The sequence below is a fragment of the Haliaeetus leucocephalus genome, unplaced genomic scaffold (assembly GCF_000737465.1).
Source record: "Haliaeetus leucocephalus isolate CR32 unplaced genomic scaffold, Haliaeetus_leucocephalus-4.0 Scaffold195, whole genome shotgun sequence".
Lineage (NCBI taxonomy): Eukaryota > Metazoa > Chordata > Aves > Accipitriformes > Accipitridae > Haliaeetus > Haliaeetus leucocephalus.
In genome coordinates this window covers 9,824,196-9,849,668 of record NW_010972631.1, presented here as the reverse complement: position 1 = coordinate 9,849,668, position 25,473 = coordinate 9,824,196, and the positions used below count along the sequence as shown (strand labels likewise).

Sequence of the window (25,473 nt, the reverse complement as noted above, 5' to 3'; positions counted from 1 at the left end):
GGCAGTTCACTCATGATGGTATAACTGCCAGCAAATACAATAGCACACAGAATGATTTTGTTTAGTTTGCAGTTTTAGCAAGGGATCATTGAGTAGCATATAAGAGTAGGGACATTTTTACTTATCCACAGATTTTTTCCACGACAGATCCTCTTACAAAACATGTATGAGCCAAGCCATATTTTAGACAGACCTCAAAGCAGAGCTTTGTGGAGAATAAAAATTAAATGCCATGAAGTTTCTCATGACTTCAGAGTTTGTTTGAAAGCAGGAAGAAAAAACACATTTTCTGTGAGAAAAATATGGAAAAAAATCTTTTGACAGTTTTAAATGATTAGTTGTACTTTGACCTTGATTAAAAATCTGGGCAGAAGGTAATTAAAATAGAATTCAAAAGCTTAATTTAAAAAATGACTTCAAAACGAATGTTTCAGAATTGTTCATTTGCCTCTTTCATTCTGAAAACATTGCAGTGACATTGCAAATCATGACTATTGTGAAGAGAATTACTTATTATCAGCTGCAGTGCTGACTTCCTTAAGAAGAAAAAACAGGTAAAGAACGTTATAAAAAGTTTTAAAAAAAAGTGGCTTCTTTATTTACCCACAGTGGAATATATAATTAATATAAAGCAAAATATATAGAGGAGTGTATGAGATGATAAAGAAAGTTTAAGAAGTAATTATTCTAAAGGATGGGGAAGCTCATGTATGTTGAAGTGCTTCCTCATCAAAGAGAGAACATCAGTCTTAAAAGTGTATGTGAAAAGCAGCCACCAGTTTTTGCCAAACATGAGATCTGAGCTAGGTACAATCTGCAGTTTAAGCTATATGTTCAAATCTCTCCCACATCACCCAGGGAATAGTCTGTCATCAGAGTTTATACGTGTAATTACAAAAAATGTTATCAATCAGCTGTGCTCTCAAACCAGACAGTACTGAGGAGGTATCTGCGTCAGGTGGACTTGGAAGGTCAACTCAGGTACCTTGGAAGTACACGGGACTTCCATGGCCATGACACATTGCGTAACTGAGGCTTGTGGGATCAAGGAGGATAGACAGTGGTAGTTGTACATACTCGTATTTGAAAACTTTACCAAAGCTGATGGTATGTCTTTAGGTAATGACTAGGTCTTCTATCACTTCCATTTTGCAGTGTGTATTGGTCACATTTTCATGTTGTTTTCCATACCTAAAATTAATTTTTTCAAGGTGAGTTATAAGATATTGATGGCTTTAAGAGAATACAAAACCTGGAGTTTTAAAGAAGAAAGTGTTATGTGAGACTTCCTGTAAAACTGCAAGAGTTTGGAAAACAACAGGATTAATGAATAGCCTAATTCTAATTTGTGATGGGAGGATTTATCAAAATGAATAGCACTTTTTTTATATTTGTTAGGGCATTTTCTGGACTAAAGAGAGTATGTTACATAGTTATTGATGCAGATTTTTCAAAATGATCAACAGGATAGCAGTAGAGCCCGGACTTGCTCTCCAGGCTCCGCTGGCTGTACTAGCTTCCCAAGGACTATACTCAGAGTTTAGACGCATCATGCAAAAGTAGATACTTACATTTGCATATCCTAATTTGGAGCTGAGCCCTACACAAACTGCTGAGAAATCCTAAATGCTTTTTTTCTTGTTTTAAACATTACAACATGTGTGACAGCATTCGCTGTTTCAATGTGGGACCCAACCTTGCTGTTCTCCTTTGCTGATCATGCATATTTTGCAGTCACTTCTAAAAGAAAAGTTGCCTTCTGAAGTTTATGAGGAAGGGATTTTTTTCGCTATTCCAATTCTTGGAGGTATTTTAGCAATTAATATGGATCATGCTCTTCCTGTTACGTTTTGTTAGTTTTTGTCAAGTCTGCTTTTGTGGTTTTTAGCTGTCTAAGGTTACTCAACCAGAATGGCCCCTTACACAAAAGAATGATTTCCTAGGGCTATGAATAGCAGGACACAGACCTTGAACTGGACTCTGAATTCAGAGGGAGCTAACACAAAGAGAATGCAAAAGTGACATGTCTGTGACAATCTGTTTTGCCAAGCAAAATGGATTGCAGTTGAACCGTAATGTTTTGTACTAAATGGAGACTTTTTAAGGAGCTTGTCTCCATTTCTGAGTATGAGGTGCAGTAATCAAATCTACAAACCAAGAATGAGCGGATCAGCCTGTGAGATATTATTTCTGGGTCAAGAAAATTGAGCAGAGTTCTGTATAACATGTACCTTTTGCTCTCCATTGTGTCATCTTGTCATCTCATCTTTGGTATGTCCAGGTTTTTTCGAGGATGAAGTGGATTGGAACAATGGAATAGCTGTACACGTGTTTGGCATTTTAGCTGTGTTATCTCATCGTCTATTGGCTCCTGCACTTACCCTACCCGTCCTCCTAGCCATGAAATACGCTGATTTAATTGCAAACTTGAGCTATCACCAAAAAAATAAATAAGTTCTCCTTGTTAACATAGGAATTTGAGTGTCTGCTTCAAAGAAGCTTATTGGGTTTCTGTTTAAATTTTAGGCACATGCATTGTAGTATTTTAAGATCTTCCTTTCATTTTTTATTAGGATAATAACTTTTATGTATGGAATGATTTATTTTTTGTTTATCTATAGTAACAGCATGGGTGATAACTATGTTCAGTTTAATGGTATTCAGCCAAAACATAACAGACTTAATCAGTGGGTAGTGAGCAGAAACTGTTTGAATTAATTAGGAAATAGGTACCTAACCCTGGTGATGCTGCCACTTTTGCTGCCTGAAGCATACTACCTGCATATTTTCTGCTGCTATATCTCAGAAGTGGGAGGGAAAGGGGCATGCAGTGGATCTTCACATGCTCATTTGATGATAATTAATCAAAGTCTTGTAAGAAACACAGTTTATGTTGGCTAACATCATGATGAGTAGCAATCGCCTGTTAAGTGTCCCAAAATACTTCTAAAATCACAAGATGCATTCTGTTAACAGAATACAGATAATATACAGAGAGGGAAATAGTCAAATTTCTGCAACAGTCAAATTTCAACTCAGAATACTACAGCCTTACTGCACCTGGAATTGAAAAATCTTAAGAAAGGATACATACCAATATTTTCTATCAAAGGAGTCCCTCTGAGCCTGACTGAAGAAACTGCATTTCGGTGACCCTCAGAACACTGCCAAGGTCGTCTAGTCATCCAGCCCTTCGCTTCTGTGCTAGAGCCATTCATGCACATTAAAGCTGCCTGCAGGCCTGCTGCAACTTGCAATATGCACATAGCTCTTCAAAGATTTCTGAATATGTGCAAGTAGATTATTTGGGTTAACTTTCTTTTTCAGTTGTTCTTTTATTTGTCAGTTTAAGATTCATGTTACCTCTACCCTTCTTTATCTCATACCATACATCCAATTTGCACATTCTACAAGAAAGAATGGCTTTTTTTGATGTAAAGTGAGATGTGGTCAAAGGGAAAAACTACATCAAGGGAGGAAGGAAGCCTAGAGAAAGCACTAAGATGCGTCTGCCACAAAAACCTAGCGTGTATTCTCGTTTGCTTGCTTGAACGGTTTCAGTGTTGTTGCTCTCAAAATTTTGTTATCACTGCAAGCAGCAAAGCAAGCAGCATTTTGAATTTCACTTGATATAAGCTATGTTAGAATTGTGTTGTCGCTCATTTGTGGCTGTGTAGTGACTAAAACGTGGCTTTTGGGGCTAAGCAGTGCTCAGGGCTTTTATATTTGGGATTGCTCAGGGGGCTGATGCATTCGAAGGAGGTAGCTCAATGTTATGGCAAAACAACTTAAGCAAGAGTGAGGGCACAGGAAGAGCGATATAGCTCTGAGTGCTGAGGCTATCTACTTAATATATACTCTTTAATCCATATGTGTATTTATTTCCTCATTCCCTGTAGTGCTTCATGTGCAGCAGAAATCATAACAGAGCTGCGTTCCGCAACAGAGCTGTCAAGCAGCCAAGCTCAGCTTTCTGTGCTGTTTCATGAAACTTTTGGGGCTAGCTGTCAATGAGTTAATCAAATCTTGCCTTCCAGGGAGGGCATGGTAACCTTAAGGGCACTCCGTGCTTTTTTATAGGCAGATTTCATTTTTTGGCTAAATGATACAGTTATGAAAACTTACAAAGCAAAAGTCACTCTCCTGTCATCATCCCTTTTTCCCTTTTTGAAAAGCTGGGAAACTAAACAGCATGAAAGGAAATTAACACCAATGAATGGCTAAAACCAGTTATATCCAGTTAAGAAAACAGACTCTTGGGTGGAGGTCAAGGTTAGAGAACATTAACTCTCTTGAGAGAGAAGAGGATTAATTTGTTTCTGAGTGGACATTTGCTTTGAGCTTCCTCTGTAGCTCATCCATCTAGACTTAGGAACTCAGGGCATCGTAAGATGGAGTCACCTTCTGTTTCCCATTTGGGACTATGATAAAAGCACTACTTGAACCTTTATTTCCTTCAGAGTCCTCTTCCTGCAGCGAGCTTCTTGTAACTGATGCAAAGACATTTCTGAAAACATTATAAGCTGTTCTTGTGGTACTTTGCCCAAGTAATTCCCAGTGATTCTTGGCATAGCTCTATGTAAAGTGATCGCTACTTACAAACACAGTCAAGAAAATGCCAGCGTAACTTCACAAGCATAGCTTCTTGGGGGGGTTGTCAGTGGTTTGGAAACAAGCTCTTTTGCCTTTGCCAGGCAAGAAGGCAGCCCCTGCAGCCTGGGAACATGTGCCTGGTTCCCTGCCTGCTTCCTTCCTTGGAACTAGAGGCTTCAGGTAGCCTCCTTTCCTCAGATTTTGCCAAAAATTAACTTGGTTTCTGACTGCTTGTAATACAAACTGTAGCAGATGAGGACACTGGAAAAGAGGATATCCTTGTTTCTTGTCTGTAATCCTGTTTTCTTTTCAAGCCCACGGAATGTTGATCTCTAAACTGGTTGAGAACTTCATGTATAGTTTTTAAAAGCAGAAAGTAGATCTTAGGCAAAACTAAGTTTCCAAGGGAAAAACATTATTTCTTTTTTTTTTAATTAAAAAAAAAAGGGCATTAAAAAATACTTCCAGTCAGATGGAAAGCAATTTAAATGCTTTGACTTGGTATATCAAACTGAAATGTTTTGCTTTAGATCAGTTGGTCAGTTATTTATTTCTGTTTGAACAAGTACTTCAGGAGAGCTAGAGCTGCGGTGCCTTCCATCCCTGGACTTCAGCTGTCAAAATCCATTGTAGTTTTTGAGCTGGTTGAATCACCTCTATGCATCAGAAGCAGGCTACATCTGTGATGCAGCACAACTCTTGCACTTCTATTCCAAATGCACTGAGATTGGAAGCATAAATGGTTCTCAGACTGCTTCTGTATCATTGTTAGTAATTCTCTGGTTCCCACTGTTTGTTGTGGGAAGTCTGAAGACCATTAATGACATAAAAGTGGTCTAAGTGGTTTGAGAGTTTTGTCTGCTGGAGGGAATAAAAATATAAAGAGCCATGGTAATTGGGACTGACTTGAGCCTATACTAGTTGAAATGAAATATTTTAAATTGGAAAAAAATTCTTTTCAATCAAAAATATTAAAGTGGCATACTTTGTCATATCCATACTGTCATACATGGTATCGTTGCATGATGTCAAAGTTACTGCAAATTGAAGCAACACACAAAATTGTACATATCAGAAGGGGGGTTTTAAATTAATTGTGTGATTTTTTTGTGTGTGTATTGATCTCCCTGTTTTGGGGAGTATCTTTAGTTAACCAAGCAGAGGCAGTATTTGCTCAGATCCCTGGTCCCACAAATGCAACAGACTGAGTTTGAAAAGCTATTTTAGGTCCTCTATGGCATTGCTGTTAATCTGTACAAATAATATAGGTGTTATGGAAGACACTGTCTTCTCTTAAAAATATTCAAAAAATGACTTGACTTTAAATTTTCAGGTTCATCTTAAGAGAGATGTTTGCAGTAAGGTGCGCACAACCTTCAGACTTACTTGCTTTTCTGTTTTTAGAGAAGAGTGAGACTTTACATATCGCACTAGGGCAAGATGGACGGATGCTCAATTGTCCTGGCCTGGTAGGAGGTGTTAGGCTAATGAAGTCTGGCAATTTCGCTTGTGCTTTGTTAATGTAAGCTAATTGCTGGTGTAGCTAAAAACAAGCTAATATAGATGGTCTGTTTAAAATAAATGTAATGTCACATTTTTGTTTAAATGACAATTTTGTACATTTAGGCCATAAATCTTATCTTTTAAAATTTAAGACTTTCTTATACAGTGGATGAGACATATCTGCTTTGTAGACTTACGTGCATCATTCTTTCTGCTACTTCAGCACCCCCTGTAATTTAGCACCCTCCCCAAACCTGTGCTTGCATCATCAGTGATGTTTTATTTACGAAATTTAGTGGAGCTTTCCTATTAAAGTACAAAAAACTCACAGATTTTTTTTCTTCTACACTCATACTGCCAGATCAAGCACAATACACCCACAGCCTTTCTACACAGAGAGGAGAATTTGGCTTATCATGAAAAGCAGAAAAAAAAGCCCACAAAGCCAGAGCAGTGCAGTGAGGGGGAGTGCTAGAGCTGTCCAGAAGAGAACTCCGGCAAATAAGTGCTTCCCACGCTCAGTCTGCTGCACCCTTTCTGCTCACCCCACTGGGAGAGGCAGCGATGGGACAGCTAAGGCCAGGAGAGGAAATGGTATTGCAGAAGAAAAAAATATCTTATTACAATATCATAGAAGAAGCAAAGATGACCAAAATGCTTTATGTTAAATATTAAGTAGTGTCCAAAATCAAATAACAGATGGAAACAATGGAAGTTTCCCAGTCTGTAAAAAAGCATGCATTCTGTTCTGGTGATACTCTACTCATGCATTAGTACACTCGTGCCAGAGTTATCTGGTAGTGCTTTTCAGCTGTTCCCATGTTGCCTAGGGCACTAAATGAAGTTTTCTTTGCTGTTTCATTGAGCTTCCTTTGTGAGGGGAAACTGCCCATACTCCACAAGGCAAAAATACAACCTTTCTATCCATTCGGGAGGAAAAAGAAGGAAAGAAAGAAGCTTGATGTGTAGGAAGTAAATGATGTAATCCATTTCTGCCCTCTAATTTGAAGCTGTTAGGAAAAAAAAAGGACTCTGATGTAGCAAGCGACAACCAACAGTCTCTGCAACAGAACAGCCATGCAGTTACTAACCTGTGTGCTTATTATTGTCAGAGTTCCAGTTACGCTTTCAGGTAGGAAAATTCTCAATTTCTGGCCATGGTTCTATTATAGGAAGCAGTAAACTAACTAGGCAGAGGACAGTGAGTGTAGGTAGTCGGTTCCCATCTTCCTTAGTTGCATGGTTGAATAAGCATGCACGCATTTAGCAAACAGCAGTGCTGGAGCCATGAGTGTCTAAGGACAGAAATGTGGGAAGATTTGTAGGAAAAGATTATGTCTTTTATTGTACAAGCTGAGGGGACTGGGGCTGTGGGGGAGATAGAGTTGAACTTTCAGGCATACAGACAGGTCTAAGTGAAGATGGGAAGTGTTGCTGTAAGCTCAACTTCATTAGACCGATCAGCGGGGCAAGTTAGTGTGCATTTACGTGGTCATTTTAGTGCAGATTGGGCGTGCACTTTTGAATAGGATCTCCCAGTCGTTTCCACTCACTGTGCTTGATCCATGGCAAGGAACAAGCTCAGAATTCATGCCAGGTATTCCTATGGAATAAAAGCTCCAGGAATGCATCTTAATACTTTGGGGCTTCAGTCTTCTGGATCATGCTAAAAATAATCCAAAGTAAAATATATATAGTGTGGACACTGAGTCCTTTGCACTAATGATTTTGTTCAATAGATTAGCTTCTACTAAGCTACTTTTTATGACAGATACAAACTTACCATTTAAAACCTAAAGTTATGGGAAAAACAGACATCAGATTGCATAATAATAATAATAACAACAACAACAATAATAATGTCTGCCTACAAACTTTGTCTTGCATTTCTGACTGCTTAAAAGGCACTCTTTCAAATGCTAGTGAAGAACAGTGGTGGAGGGGTTAAATATGTACATTCACAAAAACACTGGCATTCTTTGCTCTGTGTTCTGGGACATGCCAAGGTAAAGAAATGTGTGAATTATGTTTCACTAGTGTGAAACTAGCAAGAAAAAAGAAGACAATATGTTCAAAAAATCAGTTTAACGAGATTTGGAATCACAAGCTCTGAAAATTTTAACAGAAACCAAATGGTTTCTTTGTGGTGTTACTACAGTGCAAGAATGTAGATTGCATGGGGATTATGCTGTGTGTTTCCCTCTTAACATACTTAAATTTCTTTTCAGTTTAACCTTCACGTTGACTTCTGGGGATATTGAAACAATTATAGTTTTTCTATCATGTGCTTTATCCTAGGTTTCTGATATGCACTCTAGCAGTAGCTGACTTTTTTTTTCTTTTTTGTTTCTGAGGGAAAGATAATGAAGGTTATAGCAGAATGGAAAAAAAGCACAGTTTTCATGAAGGACGTATATTAGTGTGGACTAAGGGCATAATTGAAGTTGTTTTTGATGTAGATGGAAACAGCAGAGTCTGAGTATGCTGAATGCACATGAAAGCTCTGTTTCTTACAGTTGTGCTTACTGCAGCACTATTCATTGCAGCACTGAAGTACTGGCATGTCTGAAGTACTGAGATGTCTGAATTTTACAGTAGAGAGAGAAACCAGAAAGAGAGTCAGTGGACATAGGAGCCTGAGGTCATAGATCTCTGTGCAAAAAAGACGACTGTGAAGGGATAGTGTGTGTTTCTTTAAAGCTTGCCTTTGCCTCAGTATTGGGAATTGAGAGCTTAAAGTACTTGTACGGATCCTTAAAAGAATCCAGTGCGAGTGTGAAGGAATAGATCTTCTGTACATTGTGAATAGTTCTTGTCACATAATGTGGGCATTTTAAGGAAACTGGTGTAGGGGACAGCATTCAAAAGACCATCTGGTCTGAAAGAAGAATCTAATCTTAAATCAGTTTTAACATACAAATATATAGAAAGGGAAGAATGAAGGTCCTGGAACGATGAGTAACCAAGACTACTCAGGTGTTAGCTTCCCTCCCAGTATGTACAAATGACAGGCAGGAGTCCATGTTTGGAGAAGTTACATTTACTGAGACAGATGGCATGAAAGCATGGAAGTGCCTTGTTGCAGTGAGAGCTACGGTAGCCGCAGATGAAATAGAGACAAACCAGGGAAGGATTTCACCAAAATTTTAGTGGGAAGGGTGAGGGATCAGGAACTGGCCTTAGTCTTAAAGCATATAAAGATTAAATACTCTGGACAGGAAAACATCTGGATACGATGTCAAAATCAAAGCAGGAGCAGTAGCAGTAAGACACCATCAGGTTATGCTTCAACTAGGCAATCCAGTGTGACTCCCCAAGGATCAATTAGAACCAGATACAATTATTTAAAAAACATTGTAAATCCAACAATAAATAAATAAATAAATAAGTTTTCTTACATTGAGTAACGGCCCAACAGTAATTAACAACAAATTCTAGAGAGCTCCGATGGGAAATAAATCCTGTAAGCTAGAGATTGGAGACAACTCATGAAATTCATATGTAAAGTACAAGAAATCAGCTCTATACAACCAGGAATAAGAAACCATTTTCAAAGGAAATTGCTCCTTCATGGCTAAGCTACGATTTGAAGTCTATGAAAGATCATCACTGTAGCACCAGAAGATAACGTTACTGCTTATTGGCTAATCATTATGGTGGTTGTAAAACAACTGCACAGCAAATTATAGATCTACAAACAACTGAAGGTACTGAAATGGACATTGTTGTCACTGTCTGCTTCATATATTGATGATAATCTTGCGTGACCTTTCCAGAGAGGGAATATTTATATCCTGTGGAGTCATAAATCTGGCACTTGACATTTGGCTTTTGCACATAGAGCTAGATGAAATGTTCAGTACACTGATGACTTTTGCAATGCTATTTTGTCACTACAGATGGCTCTGCACAAGCACAGAGGAAAAGAAAAATTCTGGTACGTTTATGAGAGTATCCACATCCATGCAGGAGAGGCTCAGTGGGATGAAAACATTGTAACTAACATCCTCCCTTCACATGGCGTAAACTGTGACAGTGAGGCAGAAAACAAAAAAGGATGGTAATGCTTGTTAAGAGCAAAGGACAAAGAACTAAAATTAGAGAACCCTTCCCAAGATACTAGGATTTGGTAGCCTATTTATCAGAATGAAGAAAGTGAAGGCTGATTCTAGTGGGTTAGGACAGATAAAAATAATGCCTGCCCCAGAAATGGAAGTGGAGAACAATAGCATAGCGATATTATGACACCTGTCTAAATTTTTGTCCTCATTCGTGGCCAGGAGAACGTAGACCAGTTTCTGGGCAAGAATCTAGAATAATAGACCCCAGTAGTACAGCGTGGAGCATTTGAAACTGCAAGATGTGTGATTGATCCCATGGTATTCTGCTCTGAGTTCCTGGACAGGTGGAGACATGGAAAGAACTAATACTGATGGCAGGAAAGGTGACAGACTAGCCAGATGTTTATGGAAGTGTACTGTTTAGTGGATTCAATGCCCCTATGGCTGTACCCAAATATAGAAGGAGCTTTTGGCTTAATCATTTGGGATGAAGTGGTACTACCAGCTTAGCAGTGGTTATCCTGCTGTTAAAATTGAACTCTCAAATTACAAATGTTCATTAATGAGAATTATGGGCAAGGCCTCCCAAGGGATGACATAGTATGTTGCTGTATCTTAGTGCTGGGAGATTTGGATGAGATGATACCCTCTGTCTTTATGAGAGTTGCTCCACAGCCTGAACGTTTCTGGACAACGTAAGCTGCTAAAAAGGTTACTGTGCATCATACTGCTTGAATCAATTTTTCAGTTTTAAAAAATAAGCAGTAAGAACTCAAAATAGCTATTGAGCGACATGACTGATTAGCACAGCAGGCATAAGTCACGTAGAGCAGAATATGCAAAAAGAGTATTATATTTTCCGAACACAGAGCTGTGACTCTGGGACATTTTAATCAGGAGGTACTGCAAAAGCGTCTGTGTCCCACTGGGATTTGCAGTTGCTGGTAACAGATTCAAGAGGGTTAGCATGAGTGCGTGCAACAGTTTTTGATAGGTTGTTAAAAAAAAATATAAAAAGCAAGTTTTATGGTGGTCAGGTTGGAGGAGGGAAAGCTAGGGAAGGGCAAATACATTAGTGATTTGAAAGGGATCTGTTACAGCTAAATGCTTTAGGAAACAGCAAACCAGAGCTAGGCAATAGCTAGTAGAAACAATGAAGTGATTGCAAGCAGTCTACCAACATTTGGTTTTGTCAGGGTCAGAGAAACACACAAGTTTGACTAAAAAAATTGGGAAGTATGTTGTGGTATTGGCATACTAGATGTATACAAAATAATCTGTGTGAGTCCATCTCCATCTTGCTCCTCTCCTCATAGATTAGTTTTGATGTGAATTCTGGAAGAGGATAAAATGTTACCAGCTAGCGATGTTTGATGCAGTCAGAAAGAGTACAGTGGAAGTTCACTTTAAAGTAAACTGAAGTAAAAAAAAAAATTATTCTGACAAGCATTCTCTGGTTTGTAATCACTTTGTTGGGTTGAAAATAAAAAATGGGGAATGGATCACAGTGACGAAGACAGAGGAAAAAACCTCAAGTTTCAGAAGGGAAAGTATTTGGAGCAAAGGCAAAAGTAAAAATGTAAGCAGAGTAGGAGAAAAATAATGTAGTCATTTAATGGTAACCTCACCATATTTTGTAAAAAAAAAAATAATTGTCTTTAAACCATCTGCCAGTGACTGTTCCCTGATGCTCAAGGAACAAAGCACTTTTGCTGTAGTCCTGACTCATCTTAAACTCTGTGTGGCAAATATGTGTTGTTACATCTGATTGAAAAAAAAGAAAACTTTAATAATTTAAAACGTTGACAGTCTCTAATGGCCAAATAAAAATTGTCAACTTGCAGAATACCAAGTGTTTCAGGCTTTTACAGGTAGCAGAAATGGCTTAGCAAATGGTACCAATCATTTTCAATGTCTCAGAGTAATCCTTAGGGAAATAACTAGTGTAGGCTGAGGTGCTTATAATAGGTTACTTAATAATGACAAAATATTGTCAATGACATAAAAAAAATAATTTACTTTCTTAGGGAACATCTTATCCTGGGTTATGGATATGAGTGCTTCAGGGCTATAACATAGTTATGCAGGAACAGCTCCTTGGGCTTTGGGGGATTTTTAAATTGCAAATCAGAATAACAATAATTTATTTTAAAGTTTCCAGAGAATACTTTATAATTCAAAATCAATTATAAATAATTTTAAGAGTATTATTTTTGAAAATAATATATGTTGAAAGCATATAATCTAATAGATATTAGTTAGGAAATAAAATGTTAATTTTTGTACACAGCATTATTGAAGGAATGTTTTTTGCCATCTAGATAAATTATAAATAGAGCAGAATACTTTTATTAATATACAAGAGAACTGAAAGCTTGCTGTGACAGATTTTTCTTCTTTCTTTGTCTTCAAATTAAATGAACATTTACATTTTAAAGCATGGCCTGATACAGTCTAAATGGCCAAATGCAGCAGAAGAACTCTTAATTAATGCCTGCATTTATTACCAATTTTTAACTTAAAACCACTGCAATTTATAAAAATTATTATAAATCACTTGAGTGTATACTCTGCATTTGGCAGAATGAAAATGCATTTAACTTTCAGTGATGAGCAATTTGTAAAATAGTTTGTTCTACTTTAAAGCCCAATGCTATGGACATTTTCAACCTATTGCCTCATTAACTGCATTCATATTAAAATACCACTCCATTTAAATGAGAAGATAATTATAATACCTTGAAGCAAATGAGATGTTATTGCAATAATTAAATCTGAAATGAGATGCAGATAGTTTGGACCTGCTGCTTTCCTGGCTACTTGGTACTGAATGCTATTTTCATTGGTCACACTGAATTACAATATTGCATACCAATAACAGTGTAATACCTGTTAGATTAAAATTGCTCCCAGAGACTATAGGATGAGAATTTATTGACCTCTGGATATTTTGTTAACCATTTACACTAGGTGACTTTTTTTCCTACACAGATTTTCAGTTGCATATCCCTTTCTGTATAGAAGAGGGAAAAGAAGCAGGATGCTGAGAAGTTCATCCTCTTTCTTTCTTTTCTATAGTCATGGTGATGCACCTCCGCATTGAATGGCTAAGGGTGAGACTGTAGGAAGAGTCAAGGAAAAAGTCACTTTCTGTAGGTTGTTCCCATCGCATTGTCTCAGGACAGAATATACTAATCATGTCTAGCTCAGGCAGCACTTTTTCCTGCATTTTTTTCACAGCTCTTAGACACAGCAATATGGGGTTCAGAGTCAGGGCTGTTTCTATGGAAGAACAGTAATCCACACATTTTTACAATCACCATAAATCACACCATAAATGTGGCAGTTCCTTTTGTCCATATTCTATCTGTAAATGGCTCCTGTCTTCAGAAGAGGAAGCAACAGAAGATATTTTTGCAATTGAACGTGAGGAAGGGAATTTATCATTAGCAAAACCTGCAGCCACCTTTTGTTATGCTCCTTCTTATACAGCATACAGTTATACTAAAAGGTGCAGACAGATAAGTTATATTCTATGGATTAGTTGTTGATCATAATTTTAGTGCTACTGATCAGCATTGCATAAAGACACTATCAGATAATTTTGCCATCTTATTGCACACATATCCTCATAAAATTAGTGTTTGTAAATCAAAATCCTATCAGATTATAACACCAGACATTGCAGTAACTTGCAATAGATAATCATAACCTGATTTTTTCATATGACTGGTTGTTTAACTTGTACCGCATATAGGGCAGACACATCAAATAGAAAAAAAAATGTATTTTGTATTTCTTGTTTTGTATATACCTGATTGCCAGATGTCTGCCAGCATTATCTTTTGATGCTCAGAGCATTATTGTTTAGCATGAAAGGTAAAAAAACCCAAACAAAACCCAAACCACAAAAATTACAAGCGGAGATTAAATGGACAATGCAGAAGGGGATTTTCAGCGACGTGATTTCCATTTGGCAGAAGGCTATTGCCTTAACAAAAGATGTGATTTTCCCCAGAGGCAGTCTGCCATAAAATCAATGTTTGTAAAAGTTTTATCATTTCCCAGTTCATGGCAGAACTGTGAATATGCAGGTGGTATATAAACCGCGTGTACTACATTTATACTGCTTTAACTAATAGGCAATCTGGTAACTATCAAAGGAGAATTCATATCAGGTAGGCAAGTGCAGCACGTCTGAGTTCCCCGGTGGCACAGCATAAATGGCACATTGAGACATCACAGAGAATTAGCTTTCGCGTTAGAAGCCAGTTCCTCCAGGTTTGAGGCTGTATCTAGGCAATCCGAACACCCCCTGCTCAGCAGCTGCCTAACCTGGGAAGTGCTTAAAACTCATTACTTGTCTTTCTGGTTGCAGTTAAAATTCCCCAGCAGTCGGTCTGCAGCTGTGCTCTGCTCCCTGGCCCAACGCCATGGCCAGGCACGGCCGGGTCGTCTTCTCCCGCATGATTCCCACTGGCCTCCGCGGGACGGCCAGAAGATGGCTCTTGCTCCTTGGCCTCCCGGCACGATGGGACCCCTCTTAAAATTCACCTGCAGCTGGTTTCGTATTGCAAGTAGATTCAGAGGGAAAGGAGAATTAGCTATGCCCGTGCTGGAACAAAAGGGTAAAAATCACGGTGATTAAAGGGCTCCAAGGCCAACGGGAGCTTCAAGTGGGGGCTGAGGACACATCCCAGAGGAAAGTTGGTCACGGCAGCATGGAGCTGGGTGTGCTGTGGGTCTCCCCTCACCCTGGGGAACACAGCTGCTTTCCGGAGTGGCTGCAGCATTGCTGGAAGGAAGGGGACAGGAGAAAGCACAAGATTTCGTGCCTGGTGGTTCGGGACACGTTTGAAAATAGTCACAGACCATTTTGTCTTCTGCTGCTTTTGGTGACTGGAGAGTATTTGTTTAGGAAATCCTGCTTTTTTTTTCTGTTTACACACCGATAATTGAAATCGTTCTAATCAAAGCCAAGGGAAGGCAGTGCCATGTGCCAGTTAGATGGGGATATGTGCTTAGACGTAATTTGTTTTATTCTTTGTAGTAAATTTATTGAGCCTCTTCTGGTTTCTTTCAGACCAATGGCACACATAGATTTCATGATACTGCACAAGGCTACCGACTTTGTTTCCTTCTCTCCCTTTTTACTTCCATAAATCTCGTATTCCTTTCGTCATGTCACTCCAGCTTTAACAGATAAAGAAGACCAAAGAATGCTCCCCTATGCCTAAAACCTTAGAATCACTTGCTGGAAAGTCAATACAATGGATTTACTCCTGAGTGGACAGAGACACCTGTCCTCAGCGCGGGGTCAGGCACCCCAGTGTGGAGGAGGACGAGCAGGAGATCAGAAACAGTCGGCATTTTCTACTGGCTGGTGGAGGAGAGTCTTCTCTGCAGTGTGCTGGGTTTTTTTCGATAAACTCTTCTGAAGCTGTTAGGTCTCCCCTACCGCTTGTGGAGATGCTCGGCAGGTAGCTCTGGAAGCTCCAACCCACTTCACAGTTTCGGTGTCTGAGCGATTTTGCAGTTTCAGACATGCGGGAACCTTCCGTTAGATCTATCTGTGTGTCTCAAGACAGGGTCAACATAAAGATTTCTTTCATCTATTGGAGAGCTTAATTGCATAATCCTTTAATGATGAAATACATAACAGACTGAGAGGGCTCTCTGAAGTCAACTGTCATTATTTTATCCTGTGCTATGGTGTGAGAATTAAAATTTCAGATTTTAGGGTGCAGTTAACATTATAGAACTCTCCCAGTGTACTCCTGTACTCCTTTATTTGCAGTATATGAGTAATTTGCATTGATTTGAAAGGGGTGATAGAAAACCTCTGCATGTTGTCTTTTGATTCAGAAGTCTTTGAAACTGCTGCTTCTTGGACCTTAAAAATCTCAAGATCTCAGACTTTAGAGGCCTGTCACCTTTCATTTTTTATGTGAATAAAATCAATTTCTTTCGAACACAGAGCTAAGTAAATGTGGGTTTAGTGAACAATTAAACTTTAAGTTGGTTTTAGTATTTTTATCTCCAAATTATTTTTTAAAAGTTTAAAAACAATACAGTGTGAGTCCACTGTAAAACTATAAAGATATTTACATTAATTGTAAGGAAAAAAAATTCAGATGGGAATGTTAGAATTGTTTTATTAATCGTACTAGAGCCCCTGTAAGGCAATTCTGCCTAAAAGAGAACATTTGCAAAATTGCCTCTTCTAAGGTTATTTCTCAGAGGTGTTTCTTTGGCCCAAACGTACACGGCCAGATAGAGAGCTTATAAAGGAAGGAAAGCACGCTTTCCTAAACTACAAAACTGATAATGAAATATTAAAAGCTCAAAGCACACAAAATATACCTTTAATAGTACACTTTTCATAATTTCAGTCTAGCACGTAGTAAGAAAATGAAGATCAGAACTGAGCTCTTAAAGGAGTTCTGGGTGTGATAATTGGCGTTTTAGTGAGAAATGGTTGTGAGAATAAGGTGTCTTGCATTTATTTTGATTTGTCACACATTGTGAGAGTTTTGATAATTCATCTATCTATGTTATTTCTTTAACTCACAGTTGGCTCATCTGTGCGTTTCTAGAATTTATGTCTTAAACAGCTCATGAAATTAAAATCTCTGAACATTCCTTCAGTGAAAAATCAGTGTAAATGATTATTACTTTTTAAAGTAGGATTTACGTCTCTTATGATAAGCCTGATACCCTCAGAAAGTAACCGCAAGAGGGTCCTATTGATTGTAAACCAGCCTTTCTTGTTCCCCTTTCCTCCTCCTCATCTTCATTCTGGCATCCTTATCTTACTCAGCTGGCAGAGAGATACTACGATAAAATGAGATCTCAAAGCTAGTTACAGTACGGCCGAAATGTATTAGTTATCGATGACAGGAAGGGTGCTTGGACTGAGTTAGATATCCTAGCTTGCATCTGTATAATGTATAGGTCTGCACTCTGGCATGCACCCAGCCTTCCCCACAGAAAATATTTTTCCCAGGTATGAATGTGCAAACAAACAAGAATCCATGTAGTATGACTGACAGCAGCATTAAATCCCCACTGCGGAAGTGTAAAGACTAACTTCACGGTATGGAAGTACCTAACGAAGACTTACTGAGTCACTTAATAGACCTACAGAGGCTCAGTAAGTGTTTTATTGGTCTATTGTGTGTTTGCAATGTCAATTTTAATTTTAATTATTTTTTAAACTTCTGGAAATTAATAATTAAGCATAGTTTACCTGCTGTGATTTTTAAACGAACACATTTCTTTTACTTTGGGCTCTAAATATTAGCTGTAGCTTCATGGCTGCAAAAATGTGTCAGAATGTTACTCAGAATTTCTTGTCTCAGGATACCACATGAAGCAAGAAATAACCAAATTTCTGCTTATAGGTTTGAAAGATAGACAATTTCCCATTGTGCATCTTTACCTTTTGAAGATTATTCTGTACAAAGCAGCTGCCCTTTATGTGAAAAATAGATGTTCCATAGTGTTTTTCTCGTTTTTTTTTTAATAGTTTTTGTCCCTTAAAATGAAATCAGTAATTCAGATATGAAAGTATGCTCTGTATATATGGGGGGGAGGGGGGGAACAGGATGGGGAAGAAGCAAAATCCTTCTTCTTTTACATATCAAATGCCCCTCGGCCATTGATAATTGATTATTTTATTCCAGTCTCAGTCCTTTCTACTCAAGTCTGCTTTCACTAGCTATTTCATCAACTGGTTTTTACTGTCACCTTTTGTTCTTGTTTCAGTGACTTTATTTTTTGCAGCTGAACCCCTTACCGTTCAGGATATAGCTGCCTTTTTGTTTGTTTGTTTTTAATTCTGAGACTGATAAAAGCATATTAAGGTTAATGAATGCAAAAATTCTCCATCAGTTTTCAGAGATGAGAATGTCAGAGGTTCAAATTGGGTAAGCTCCCTAGTAACAGAGACATAATAAACAACATTCAGAATAATATAATCTGAGCTTGAAGTCAGTAATGATAAACTCATTGCAGTGCTTTAAAGTGTAATCATCGTCTTTCCACTAGCCTGGATTTCTTTCCTTTCTCCGTCCTATTTCTAGTTATTTGTACTTCACTATTCATTACTAAATTGTGACAGTACCAGTAATTATTTCTCCTTTTGTATTAATGTGATTTGAAGCTTTTTCCTGAGCCTTTGTCATCTCTGAACAGATTGTTCTGGAACCTCATAATACCGAAATACCGAAATCCCGATGGCCATAGCTGCTGCACATTTTAAATGTATCAGATGATACCAGCTCCCTGACTGCCTTATGGTTCTGTGGCCTCTAGATACAAACATATAGTAGCATGGGGTATTTTGAGTAACATAAAATAGTAGGGAGTAGTTCTGGGATGGTCCACCGAAGCTGTATTGTAGCAATGCGGTTTTCTGGAATACATATTGATATGTTTAGACCGGTTAGCCTCAGTTAAAAACTTCATTTAAAAATAAAAGCTTTCTTAATTGTCCCAGACTATATACTCCATCTCTGTCTATATATATGTCTGATGGCATTATCCCTGCTTTTCCTGCCCTAACGTTTAATAATTAATACTGCTCAATTTTCAGAAACATAGAGGTCTAGTTAAAATTAGGAAGCAGTAAAATAACAATTCAGGAAGGCAGGAATTGGAGAAGCTGAGTTAGATGCCTTAATGCATTTTTGTGTCCTGCTAGTGCTGAGCTGCTGGTAAAACTGTAGCGACGTAAAACTAGTTTAGCAAACTTAGAAGGATTTACGTGGTAAAACTACTGAAGGGTTTCTACATACCAGATTATTTGTAGCACCACATGGTTATGGCTTTACCACTGGGCTACATTTTCTTTCACTGTGTTCTGCACCCTTACGTCTGTTGGAGGTGGTTTGCAGTGCGAGTTCAGAGGTCGGCGTTCAGTGCTGCCCTGGCAGAGTCATCTGTTGGCCCAAGTCCTGAAATTTGGAAAGCCTTTTTACATCGAAGTAGGCCCTTTAACTGAGATATGGCTGCTGGAACAGGAATGAAAATGTTAATGTCAGTATAACCCATGAAAACAGCATTTTCCTAAATGCATGGTCCATTACATTTCTGGCCAAGCTGGAAATAGTGAGAATTAAGGCTCTCTACTCATCCTGTGACATACCAGGAGATCTCTTTCAAGACTAACATGAAATTAAGACTAAGATGTACAGCTGTGCACAGCAAAATGGTCATAGGTCTCCCTTTAATTAAAAAAAAAAAAAGAGAAAATTATTGGCTTCACTTTAAGCAGATTTCAGCATGAAAAAAAAAAGGCTTACTTTCACTGGTCTTATTTGCCTCTTGCCTTACTATTAGCAGCTGCACTGTACCCTTTTTTGTTTGTTTGTTTTGGTATAAATACACTGCGAAGACATATGTCTCACAGTAAAGATCTCTCATTAATTGTCTAATTTCACTCATGTTTATATAGTAAACCCAGTTAAACAAATGATGCATGGAAGGATTTCTCTTTCATTTTACTTTCAGGCTGCTCCTGTTATGGATGATAGGAGGCACATCCCATTTGGTCTTCTTGTTGTCCAGGCTGACAGCTTTACCTATCTAACTTTCTAACAAACCTCTTTTTCTAGATACCTAATAATTAATTTCAGTACATACAGGTTTAACTTATTAGAGGTATAATGGATGGACTTAAAAATAATTTGGAAGAAGGCATCAGGGCCTCAATAGTTTAAACTGGGAAAGAAAAATTTAGTTCTTGATGTTTTTATTTTCTTTCAAATGAAGATTAGCAAAGTCGCCTTGTTATGACAAAGTCTGTTTTTCATCATTTAAGGCATTTTCAAGATAGAGCAATTCAGGTATCCCTGATCCATTGACACCCTAACCTTGAGCCAGAAGAAATTTTAAGCCTGAAAAGATCGCTGTACTGCCTCAGAATAGGCTAAAGAAATTAAATTGAATTCTGTATCAAAGCCTGTACACTGGTCCAGAACCAGGTCAGTGCCAGATGAGCTCTCCACCTCTTTGTGGCCTGCGGGCACAGAAAAAGCATGCCCGACTCTGAAAGGTTGTTGCATCCACTGGCCATGTATGAGCCAGTCTGGGTCTTTTACTGCAGTGCCAGTAATTGTCAAATACAGTTGTCTGAAGTAAGAAGGAAACCCAAAATGTCTTACTGTGTTTTATCAATACAATTTAATGGATAAGATTGCTTTTGTCTGGTTGAGAGGCACACCTGAATAGCCAGAGTTAGGTTTATTTGATTTAGCTTTTTTGTGTCATTTTGTAGCAGGGTGACAGCAGTGTCAGTCCACCCTGACAAGCACTTGGGGCTTCAAGAATTCAAGAGGTGCAATAAAGGTGTCAGTGGTGCCTCAAAAATATGTGTCACACGGCTAGTTGTGGCTGTCAAAGAAAAAAATCTAACTCCGTAGTGTTTGGAAGCGACGATGTTTGGTTTGAATTCTCGAGTTTGGATGGTGAGAAGAAACAAGAGTAATGACAAAAAAAATATATAGTACATATTATTTAACTATGATGTATATGTATTTGTAACTGCATTATTTACATTTTAACCCAACATGTTCCCTGGAAGCATTCCAGGTCAGGCTGGACGGGGCTCTGAGCAACCTGATCGAGTTGAAGATGTCCCTGCTCACTGCAGGGACCTTTAAAGGTCCCTTCCAACCCAAACCATTCTTTGATTCCATGTTATATTTGCTGTTAAGATTTTTTTCAGTGAAAATATAACAACTTAAAGAACTCTAATGGGAAGAAGTTACATCACAGTGATGCAATTTTGCTGCTTTTGGATGGTCATGATATGTGGCAGGCACTCGGACTGCTTCCAAAGAAAATGGGTAAGATGTAACAGACTACCAAGGGCTCTGAGTATTTACATAGCGTCAGTGGTTTTTCCTCTGTATAACACTTCAGGCGAAGGTCAAGCTAGGTATGAACTGTAAAATCTTTAAGCTGTCCCATTCATAAAAATGTTACTTTCTTTCTTTCTTTCTCCACACATGCAAAGAAGAGAAATGTTTCATAATAGCGTTAGTCAGTATTCATGATAGTAATACCCACAGTATTCCTGGTGCCTTTCAAATTAATGAAAGACTTTTCCTTTCAATAATGTGAGCAGGAGGATTATGAAAAGCAATATATTATTTTTTTAAAAATACATGCAATTTAATCTGAAATACAAGTAAGAAATTGTCTCAGATACTGTCTTGTAGTTCCTGCATAATACTATGAGTCAGGATTAAAACCATTTCAGTCTTTCAGGTGCATTTCTGTATCTTGATGTGTTTAGATTTCTGTAAGGGTAATTGTTATTCTGCTTTGTAATGACTGGTATCGGGATAGTTACAACATAATAGTAACTTTTTTCCCTCTAAATTACTGATACTCTTAAACTTAATTTCATGCAAATACATGTTTTTGCTAGGAATAAGTTACAAGCATGAGTAGGTAGATCAGTAATCATCTCATTGCTAGTGATTATAACTTTGTATATTGTACTGGGTCTGGCTGGGATGGAATTAATGTTCTTCATAGCAGCCCATATGTTGCTGTACTTTGGATGTGGGACTAAACCAGTGTTGGTACCGTACAGTGTTTTGGCTACTGCTGAGCAGTACTTGCATGCTTGCACAGTGTCAAGGCTTTCTCTTTTCCCACTTGGTCCCCCAGCGAGCAGGCTGGAGGGGGATGAGAAGTTGGGAGGGGACAGAGCCAGGACAGCCGACCCGAACTGACCAGTGGGATATTCTATCTCATGCTCAGCAATAAAAACTGAAGGGAGGGGGTTTTAGGGAGGTAGTCATTGCTCAGAGACTGGCTGGGCGTCAGTCTGTTTGTGGGAGGTGGCAAGTGATTGCCTTTGCATCATTTGCTTTGTTTTCTTTTGTTTTTTCTTCCTTTTTCACTTCATCTATGAAACTATCTTGACTGACGAGTCTTCTCACTTTTGCTTTTTTGATTTTCTCCCCTGTCCTGCTGCAGCAGGGGGTGGGGGGAATGAGCAAGTAGCTGTGTGGTTGATTTTATGTTGTGTGTTATGTCCGTCTTTATGTAAGCATAGAAAATACAGAAGTATACGAACAATGTAAATAGATTTCTAAGGTTTAAAAAGAAAAACCACCCCACCCCCACCCCCAAAAAACCCAAACACCAAACAAAAACCAGCAGCCCCCCTCCTCAGAAAGCACTGGAAGCTAAAGGGACTAGATTTGTAGCAAATAATGATTTTCATCAGAGAATAGCAACTGCTTATCATCAAAATTTTCCAAAAATGATGATGGAGGTTTGGGACATATTTAAGTGGGCTTTCTGTAGGAGGGCTACTTTTAAGTATTGGAAGAAATGTATGGAAGAAAGCAAGTGAAAGAATTTGTCTGTTAGATGGTATTTAGGTATGCAGAATGAGATTCATCTCTTCAGTTGGAAGATCTGACTTGATCTTCTGGACCCTTTTTATTGTCAGTGTCTTACAGAAGAAGAGTAAGTCTATAGAACCATAGAGCACCCCAGGTTGGAAGGAACCTCAAAAGATCGTCTGGTCCAGCCTTTAATTATAAAGTGCCATTCTTCCAAAACAGGCATCTAAAATAATTAAGAGGAATTTAGAACAACCTCTTTTTCTTCCTTGATTGTAAAGGAAGCCTAGGTTGGGAAGTTGAGGTACAGCTATCTACAGGGTAGCCATTTAAAGTTAGATGATATGAATCCTGTCCTTAGTGTTACAGGGCAAGGACCAAGGGATGCTGAGTCTTACTCATGTGGTTTGATGGTGAATGAAATATTCAGATTTATGTAGTGCCTATGTGGAGTCATTGATCTTTGAATGTTCCTTCGATCGCTACAAAGAATAATTTCTTCTTCTACATGTTCCCACTTGCCTGTTTTCTGAAATGGGTTCTCCTTTTTTTATATACTTCCTTTTGGCATCCTGAATTTTATTTCAGCTAGGATCTACCAAATTGTCTCAATGTAAAATTTAGGGAGAAGCACTCTATTTTTAGCCTTGTAAAGTGCTCAGTACATTGTTAGTATTTAATAATACATATTAATAATTAAAAACTCATAACTATTCTCATTCAAGAATACAGATGTATAACTACTAAAGCAGGACGAACAAGCCAAGTGACATCATAATAAGAGAAAAGCAGGTTGCTATCTCATTCAGAGTTCTGCAGGTATAACTTAATTAATTTGATGTATCACAGCTACATTATTGATGGTTCCCATCAGTTGCACCAACAGAGAGCTTTAAAGGATGGTGTTACAGATAATACTTTCCAGTAGGAAGTTTAAAGAAGAAAGCAAATTTAGTGGAAACAAAAGTATCTTAAAATAAAGAACAGTCTACAGACATTGAGAATAATATTTGAACCATCTCAAAAAACTTTCTCTGAAAGCAATTAAATAGAAAAATAAAAGTCCAATATGAACGATAAGAGAATAAGAAAAGTTTTGCAAATTACTGTCAGTCCAAAGCTGATCAAGACGCTACTGAAGAAGCTAATTAATCTGGAGCATAAGTTCAGATGTTTACTATTGAAAATGCTTAAACAGTAGGGAAAGAAATCCATTTGAGCCCTGATGTTAAAAGTCCATTGGTTCATTGGATTTTTCCTCAAATTAAGTTATGAGATTGATTTGCAGAAGCAGCTTTGGAGCAATAACAATGCAGGTTTTTTAGCTTAACTGCAAATACACAAAACTAAAGAATACATTTTTCTATGTGATTGCATTAAAGTACTTATACTTTGATAAACCTACATAAATAATGATAATGTTTTTATATTTTTGATTGTTTATAACAGTATTTTTTTAAATCCCCTCCAAGTTCAAAAGAAATTGATAGCTAAAGATAGAAGATAAATATTTAAATTATGATTTCAAAAATTGTTCCATGACATTTTTTCATTTTAAATAGAACAATTTATAGCATTTTAAGAAACCCCAAAAACTAAAGATGTAAACAGTGTGATGATTGTTAAGATTTCTTCATTGAAAGGTGATTTATTGTTTTTATTTTAATGTTATCTTTTGATTTTAAATTTCTGCTTGATACTGATTTCAACCTAAATGGATGCTCAGTGTCCAGTAGAAGAAACAAAGCTGCCGTGCCACCACAGTGTGTTTCAACTCAACTGTAGTGTGATCACAGACACCAAACAGATCATGGCTGTGCAAAATTATCCTGAAACACAGGCTAGTGGAGTTACAAGTTTTCATTAGACTTCTGTGGCTCTTGGAGGTTCTTTTGGTATTTTTTATAGCATGATGGATGGAGGCCAATGCCTTTTCTTTTATATTGCATATGTATTGCATATATATGAATTCAGCACTTTGTGCAACTTAACTACTGAAGCATTAGATAGTTTATCTGGGCTTTGCTGTATCTCAAGACCAAAATTACCAAGGTCATGGTAATAGATGCAGGGGGCCCTACAGTAGCCATGCATAATGCTTCCTGCTTGTTCATCTTTATAGCACTTGTTGGAGCTCTTGTTTTATGAACTGTGGGGGAACGTTCCTGTGTAGGGCTGTATCTGTACCGCCAAGCGGGGCAAGAGCCGTTCTCTGACCCCAACGCCGACTGGCATGGCACTGCTCATGTTCATACAGGTAAATCTCTTACTCTGCAGAACACGGTGGATGCATCAACACTGCACAATGAGAATGTCTGCTGACCCAAAACAGACCATTCTTTGGGTTGAACCAAAACAGTACTGTCAGTATGACAGTATGGATAAACACGGGAATGTGCTTTTTTAGTTGGTACTGTTTCTGTTTAGTTAAATATTGTAGATGCTTTCTAGGAGTCCAAGTAGCCTTAGTGCTTTACACAGCAGTGGCCGCTCCTCTGCTGTCTTGTGGCACCTTTCTTCATTGTAATTAGCCTCTTTCCAGTCAAAGTAAAGAGAAGTAATTGCTACTGACAGCATTAAACCCAAGAAGTATCAAGCTCTAAGCACAGGTGTTCCTTCTCCTACTGAATTAGAGTCAGTCTCAAGACTTACTTTTGTTGCCATGGTCTCAGACTGAATAAAGGAAATAATGAATATAGATTCATGTCAACATAAGCTAGATCATGTCAACTAGAAAAGCTCCTTCTTTAAGTCACATGGAAAAAAACAGCTGTTAATATGTATCATTACAGAAAAGATTCCTAATTGAGGGTTGGCTGTATATATTGTTTTTAATTGGTTCAAATACAAAACAACTTATTTACATAGTTGCCTTTAGTACTCTTATTTTCTTATACCAGTAGATTTAGATTTTTCTCTTAAAAAAAAAAAGGTTAGATTTTCCCTAT

The 25,473-nt window shown here is 38.0% G+C and overlaps 1 protein-coding gene across 2 annotated transcripts in view; it reads left to right on the top strand.

Moving 5' to 3' along the window:
* Positions 1-25,473, top strand: part of BAI3 (brain-specific angiogenesis inhibitor 3) — a 459,839-nt gene that overhangs the window by 56,301 nt on the left and 378,065 nt on the right. The gene's annotated exons all lie outside the window — the stretch shown is intronic.